This window comes from Phragmites australis, chromosome 1 (genome assembly GCF_958298935.1).
Source record: "Phragmites australis chromosome 1, lpPhrAust1.1, whole genome shotgun sequence".
NCBI classification, from domain to species: domain Eukaryota; kingdom Viridiplantae; phylum Streptophyta; class Magnoliopsida; order Poales; family Poaceae; genus Phragmites; species Phragmites australis.
In genome coordinates, this window is record NC_084921.1 from 28,306,941 (window position 1) to 28,314,699 (window position 7,759).

Consider the following 7,759-nt stretch of genomic DNA (forward strand, 5'->3'; position numbering starts at 1 on the left):
GAGAAAAAAAGAACAACATCTCGAGCTAATTTATAAACACCCATATCTTCTCTAAGCTATGAATGCAAGCATCTAGAAAAGCAAAACATCCCAAAACCTAAGTTGTTTGAAGGTGACTTTTTTGATGAAATAAACTAAAAATTGGTAAACTGGTTGAGGGTGACTTTTCTGAAAAACTGGTATACTAAGAACCTAAAAATTTCTCATAAAAACCAACAACTTTTGGTATAAGCCATAAGCAACTTTCAGCAAAAATCCATAAATTTCAGTTGTGCCAAACAGAGCATCTGAGTTGACCATTGTACCCCTATCTATTTGTGCTGACTTGTACATGTGTTGGCTTATACATTGCACTTGTTGTTTTGTTTTATTTTATTTTTCATAATCAAATCTAAAATCATATCGCAATAATAAACATATAGTAATGACCACTATTATATCAATATACTAGCGTTCGAATATTCCAAATTCGTTGTGTTAACAAAATATAGTCATCCACATAATTTAGTTCAAGTCATGCACAAGTGCTAACAAAAGACATCCAAATTTACAAATTTCAAGTTAACGATTTAACTAAAACCAAAACTGAGCAGAATTATCGTCCCCTATTCTACATGCTGACTTTGCAGTCACACATAAAGTTAGATGGTCGGGGTCAACACTTCTCAATACTGCACAGGCTTGATTTTCAAGTCCAGGCCTATGAGTCAATTGAGTCATCAATTTCTGGGCAAAACAACAGGGTGTGCAGGGCTACCGCTGCAAGGGATCTTCAAAAAACGCACCCTCTTTCTAGATTACTTTCTGGCAATACATGGATGTCATGCTAGCTGGTAACTGCTGAGTCAAAAGGTACAAAAAAAATGGAGGTGCTCATGACTTCATGTGTAAAGCTTGGCGCCCTCTCTTGGTAAGCAGGTACACCATTTGATTGGCCAAAAAAATTGCAACCGAAGGTTACTCGTCTGCATTGAAGATTAAAAATCATGAGTCCCATGTAAAGAGCATCTTTATTGGCCACATCAGATGGTTTCCTAGTCTTATATGCAGAGGAAACAACACAAGCTGTATAAATGGCCGCTCACCATTAAATAAAAGGACAAGATAGTTGGGATATCAATGAGGAATATGTCACCTGCTCTGACCTCCTTGGGAACATAGGTGTTCGTCAGGTAAAGCTTTCTTCAGCAATGGTTTTTGAAGAAGACCTGTACCAGGAAAAACTAGCATGCTAATAGACTTCACTTCTTGCTTGTGAGAAACTTCAAGTGGACTAAATCCAAATTTTGATGTCCAGGTGTCCACAAGTTCTGTGATAGCAGGAATGATCAACTTCTCAACATTGAGAGACTTGAGGATCTGAAATGGAGAACAAAAGGAGAATAGTCACACCCATCAGAAAAGTTCAATTAAGCAAAATTTCAAGCCAGATTAATCTATAATCTGTTATGGTCATCATCAATCTTAGCCTTTTTTTCCCTTGTCTTTTTCACGGGCATGTGCTCTCTTTCCTTTGCCACTCGGAGGTGTTACTTCATCACAGTCAAAATCTTCATCATCATCTTCTTCACCTTCACCTTCATCCTCGGGGCCATGTGGACTACCAGGTAGGGTATCCGATGAAGCATCCCAATGATCAACACCAGTATTTCTAAGGTCTTCAAATATAATCTTCAACTTATCTTCATTTTAAAGCCCCCAATGTTCAAACCTAAAACTCCCAGGAATATCCTGTAAGAAAAAAACCAAAGAAATGTTAGACATTAATGAGTGCAAGATGTACATGAATGCACAAGAATGCAGCATATTTGAGTCACTTACTTTTAAAAAAAAAATTCTTCCACCTTTCATCATCACAAGTAACAGTGCCTTTCGCTTCATCCTAACCTAAACCCGTTTGCTTTAACAAGAGCTTCCATGCAACATATTCCCGCGTCAACTTATCCCATCAATTCTTAAATTGTAGCTTCGTATAACTTAAGCTAGTCATCTCTTTAAATTTAACAATCACATTGTCATAGCCTACTTTGTTTAAATGGGTACTTGAATGATTTCCTATCCTGACTTGTTCAGCAAAAATCTCACAAACAATCCTAGTTCTCTCATATGGCCATTCAGCACCACTAGCCATCTGCATTATTCCACATTAGTTCTACGACAAACATCTCATCAACCATCCAAAAACCAAAAAGCAATTGTAAGTACAAATTATTGCAATATAGCCTAGTCAATTGATAGAGACACAAATGTCAACCACCCTACTTAGTCAATTTCTCATGTTGTAAACAATCTAGCAAGCACTTTTCATGACAAAAGCACACACAGACAATAATCCAGCAAGAAAAAAAGAGCAATAGCAGGTATACAGGAAAAAAAATAGGGAAGCAACAACAAGCATTCAGTAAGAGCAATCCTTTTTCACTGCTACTAGCAATCCATTTTCATGAGTCTGTTATTAGGAAAAGGTTTTACTTTTCAACATACGCCGCTCAACCAAAATAAATCATATAACATGATGTATACAAAAAACACCATTTTTCAGATCTGATATGGATAACTCATTTCCCAGTTCAACAATTCCATTCCATTTTCATGGCTACTAGCTACCATTTGTTAGAAGGAGCAAAAGAATACAAAAACAAAGAGAGGAACAGGAGCTCACCATGCGCATTGGTCCAACGAACAAGAAAGGGGTGGGGGAACTGGCATCTTCCTTCTGGATCCGGTGACGAGGTTGTCAAGTTGTCGGGGTGGCCACAACTACTAGATGTTAGGGCGGTGTCGATTCCTCTGCAACCCACCACCTACTAATCCAAACCAAAAGAATAGAACCTATCAGCATAGTAAAAAAGGCGAATCCTACCTACATACTTGAAAGATACATGGCCACCTATCAATCAATCGTCTTTATTAGGAAACATAAAGGATGCAGTTACTATTCCTTTTGATTAATGAAACTCAGTGAAATCAAGAAGGGCGAACTAGTGCGAATGCGATCACTATCAATTCACAACTGGGAGAATGATCCAGTAAGGTTTCCTGCGGGCACCACACTGTGTGGGCATAAACACAAACACATTGCAAGCGGACAGCTCGACCGCCGCCAGGCACCGATGCTGAGAGACTAAGTGACACCAGAGACAACTAAAAGGACCGCTAAGGATAGGAGGGGAATGAGGGGGGGGGAGGTGGGGGAAGTGGACCTTGCTCTGAATCTAGGAGGCGCGGGGAAGGTACCGCCTCCCTAGGAGAGCGCTTGCGTTCGAGGAGGACGACAAGATCCTCTGCGGTGGATCACGTGCTCCGAATCTCGAGAGGCGGTCCAGCAGCGGTGATATGGCTTCGGGCTGCGGTCCTGCAGTGGCCGGATGGCTTTAGGCAGTAGAACGATGGTGGCGAGCGGTGGCCACACAAGATTGCTCAAACCCTAGGTTGCAATTTTTGGGGAGAGGTGAGAGGGAGTGAGAGATCAATGGGAGGGTGCGGGTGCGGGCTTGGAGGCTGGTCGGGTGCGAGTTGGTTTTGATCGATGACATTTTGTGGGTGAATATGACTAAACTAGAAGGCTAGGTACAAAACTCTTTGGTTGGATTCACCGGGGGAGCATCGTTTTGCCTGATTCGCCCGCCCAAGGTAGAATGGAGAACCGATTCGGTCGGATACCGGGATGGAGCTAGTGGAAAACGACTTGTTTGGTAGCAATTCGCTGGTTTCGAGAGTGAATAGTCTATGAGAATCATTACCAAATGGGTCATAAGGGTTATATAGATGTTACCATGACACGAAGATCAGGAATTGACAGTGTGCAATTTGTTGCCAGCCGATGTGACCATTTTTTATTTACCATCCAGGTCTAAATTTATTGATCTCACTAACAATTCATCCAGTATCCAAATTCGTTTCGATGAGATCTACGTATCTGCATTCTTCAATCGTCCATTTGAGCTACAGATAAAAAATTCAAATTTTCGTCCACTTTGTGCTTTGCTCGATTAACGTTTTATTTTTATAATATTCACATTTTATTTCCAATATTTTACACAGTACTTAGGGTTAATTTAAACTTGGAGCCCTCTCATCATCTCTTAGGCGATCTGGACGTGACTTGGTCTGTTACGTGGCCCGCGCGTGGTGCGCGAGCTAGGCCGCTTGTGTACGTGCGTGAAACAAGAATTTTGTCAACGCCTCGCCACACACACAGAAGTGCTTTTATTCGCATTTCACTTAGGGTTGCGTGAAACTTCAACTCGAGAAGATACCATAGTTATGTGAATCTAGGTCAATTCATGTTTGAGGTATTACATCGAGAATTGAAGAAGAAAGGGAAGGGGAACAGCCAACAACATTTGTTTCTAAGGTTATCTGTTAATTAGTGCACCTTTTGCTTTTGAAATTACGCGGCTGTTGTTCTTTTGTAATGCTCAACATGGAGTCTTTTTTTTTTTGGTGAACAGAGAGATATAATTAAGAAATAGAGTTACACCCCTAGTAAAAAATACTCGATATTTTAGATGGATACAATATGTAATGTGTACATTTGGCCACTATATTTTTACAAGAATATATTTATAAAAACCAATAAATTTATGAGATTATTTTTCAAGCCAAATCTATATACGTGATTTTCATGTTTTAAAACTAAATATTCTAAGTGATATCGATACTCAAAGTTTTAAAAGTTTAATCAGATCTTATTTAAAACAAAAAAAAAATGATTGGAGTACTATTTCCATATACATCCCGACTCGACTAGTTCCCTAACATAAATATGAACTTGGGATTGGGATCTCCATACCACACAATGATATAAGGGTTATTTGTTTTTTATTGTGATTCTAACCGACTATAATTCTCACAATCTAAAATTTAAATTGTATAATCTAAAGCAAACATCATCCGATTATCCCTTCTCTCCCACCTCCTGCCCTTAATTCCTCATCTCACTTCTCTCTCTCAGCTACCCTGCATCCTTCTTAAGGCATCCTACATGTGGCGACGTGACCACCTTCTCGTTACCTGAGTTGGCGCCATCTAGGCGGGCGACTACTTGGCACAATCTCGACCATGACTGGGAGCGGCCGCATCGCAGACCACTTCGCTGCCACGCTCTCCTAGCGTCTCTTCCTCGTGACCCTGCATGCAGTGCCTCCACCTCACCAATGGATGCCATCTCCCTCCTACCCTCCCTGTTCCCATCTTGCCGTCATCGACGAGATCAACTCCCCTTTCTCCGCCTCCATCTTGGCCTCCCCAGCCTCCGGCTCCAGCTCCCTCTCCGCCGTCCTCTCCGAGCTCACTTCCCTTGTCCCTCTCCTCCCTCACCTTCCTCTCCTCCGCCTCCCTCTTCCCCCGCCTCGTCACCACGGGCCTCCTCGCGTCCTCATTGGTCGCCCCGCTCGCCACATAGCTATCTGTGCACCCGCTCCCCTTGCTCTCCCTCTCCTTGCCCTTCGCAAGGCCATGTTCGCCGCCGCGCACGGCACCGTCAACCCTAGCCCCAGTTCCGGCACCAGCAACCCCCGCAAGCGCAAGAACCATCACCAACGTCAGCCGACGGCCCCGTGAGCTGTGTCGTGCCATGGCTTGCGAAGCATCGGCAGCAAGGGAGAGAGCGAAGGGAGAAAAAAAACGAAACGTTATGTTTATGATGGCAATAATGGGTAAATATGTGATATAATCCATAATCTACAATCAAGAAGCAGCCTTTTCTCTGAATTATGGATTATAGCATAATCTGCATCCAGATTATGGAATCGACATGTTTATTTTTTATTCTGATTTTAAAATATAAATCCTAAAATTATAATAAAAAATAAAAATACCTAAATTAAATAAGAAAGTAACTCCATGAATCGAACACTTAAAATGAGAGTGGATGTACGGAACACATTAGAAGGAATGATACTATGATCATGCTAACGGGAATAAAACGTACATGTATTTTCATCCAGGTGAGCATGGGGTGAAATAGCCGGCGCTCTCCACTATGAGAAAAATAGAAAAAATAAATTAATGGAAGGGAGTCCTTCTTCGTGATTCCATCTCAGATGGGAAAAATGTCAAATCACATTCAGAACACCATAACCAAGTCTTCCTTAAACCTGCGTTGAACGTGGATGGGGCTCCAGGTGCAGGCAGCAAACAATTTCATCTTCCACTGGACGCTTCCCCGCCGCCGCCTCCCTCGACGTCGACCTCGAAAAATAACGGCGGGTTGTCCAGGACGAGCCCAACGTCGCCACTCGTTCCGTCCCTGTCCCTAAGGAGCAATACTACAGGAGATAAGCAGGCTGCACATCTTCGGCTTCAGCTTTTGATCCAACAGGGCATGGCTGGCTTTGATGTCCCGGTGAATGATCCGATCCGTGTTTCTGACTAACATCAAACCTCTTTTGCCAATTCAAATGCATGCTCTGGTCATCAGCAGCACACGCAAAAGAAGATTGATTCTTCTTACCTTACTTTGCGACCTATAGTGGGTTTACGGATGATATATCACCAAAGAATCAATCATATCTGACGTTACTGTAAGGGGGGAAGTCATACATCCTCGTAAAGCTCTATGTTAAGCTACTATTTTTTTTTTCTAACAAAATCAGCTGCATAGGGGGGAAAAGGATATGATTGTGCTGATTGATATGTTGCAGATTTTATATCTTCTTGAATTTCAAAATGAATTGCATCATTTCAGACCTACGAACTGTTCCTTCATGTCATGCTTAATTTAGGCTGCACTGAAACTTGAATTAAACAAGAAATTGAAGTTCATGCGCTAACAACATACTACGAGCATGGACTAAGAAATGCGCTGAGCTTAAATTTACCGAATAGAAACAGATCTAATCTCCTATTTAAGTGATATTCGTATATCAGGAAGCTTTCAGGGCCATCCACACCGCATCCAAGCAACTTCACCAAATTTTTCTGACACGCTTGGCTTATCACATCAACTTCATTGAAGAACTAATCGATGCACTGTTTTGTGTTCAGGAATAATCTCTTTGCAGCAACTTCATTCCCACCAGGAACAACAGCCTGTATATCAAACCTGTGAGTAAGAAGCCCTTGCAGAAAAAAACTTTCTTACCACAACAATCTAGTAGTATATTGCAAAGTTTTACTTCCTTTTATCATACCTTGTACACAGTACCGTTGCTGCCCTGACCAAGCTTGTTTTGCCAAACTGAACTCACATGTCCCTTTCTTCAAATCCTTATAACTGAAATTCAAACATGACTGAGATATCCTTGCAGGAAGTTCTTGTTACGGATGTGAAGCTTGTATTGAACAACCCAAAAAGGGCATATATGTAGTACAAAGAGGAAGAAACCCTAGAAAAGGGAAAATACACTTTTACCCTTAACACCTCCTAAAATGCAAGGTGTATGTAATAGCGTTGCATTTGAAGAGAATATGACGCTAAGCACTAGACTTAGGACACAATATAACACTAGATAGACATTCAAAGGCCGAGTCTCCACCATTGTCGTAGTTTGCAAATCTTGAAAACCTTGCCAAACCGAACAGATGTGAAGAGAAGCACAAAAGTAGAGAGTCATGATGACAAACGACAAAGAAATACCTCTAGTCAAGACAACAAATAATAGCAATGGACGGGTCACGCATAAGTTCGAACGAGTGTCGCTCAAATCGAATAGGTCTGGACCGAACAATCCGCGAAGCTATGAGCAGTAGTTAGGGGCTGCAGAAGGACCAAGAAGGCAAAGCCGCATCAACAATGATAAGAAGTGATTAGCGG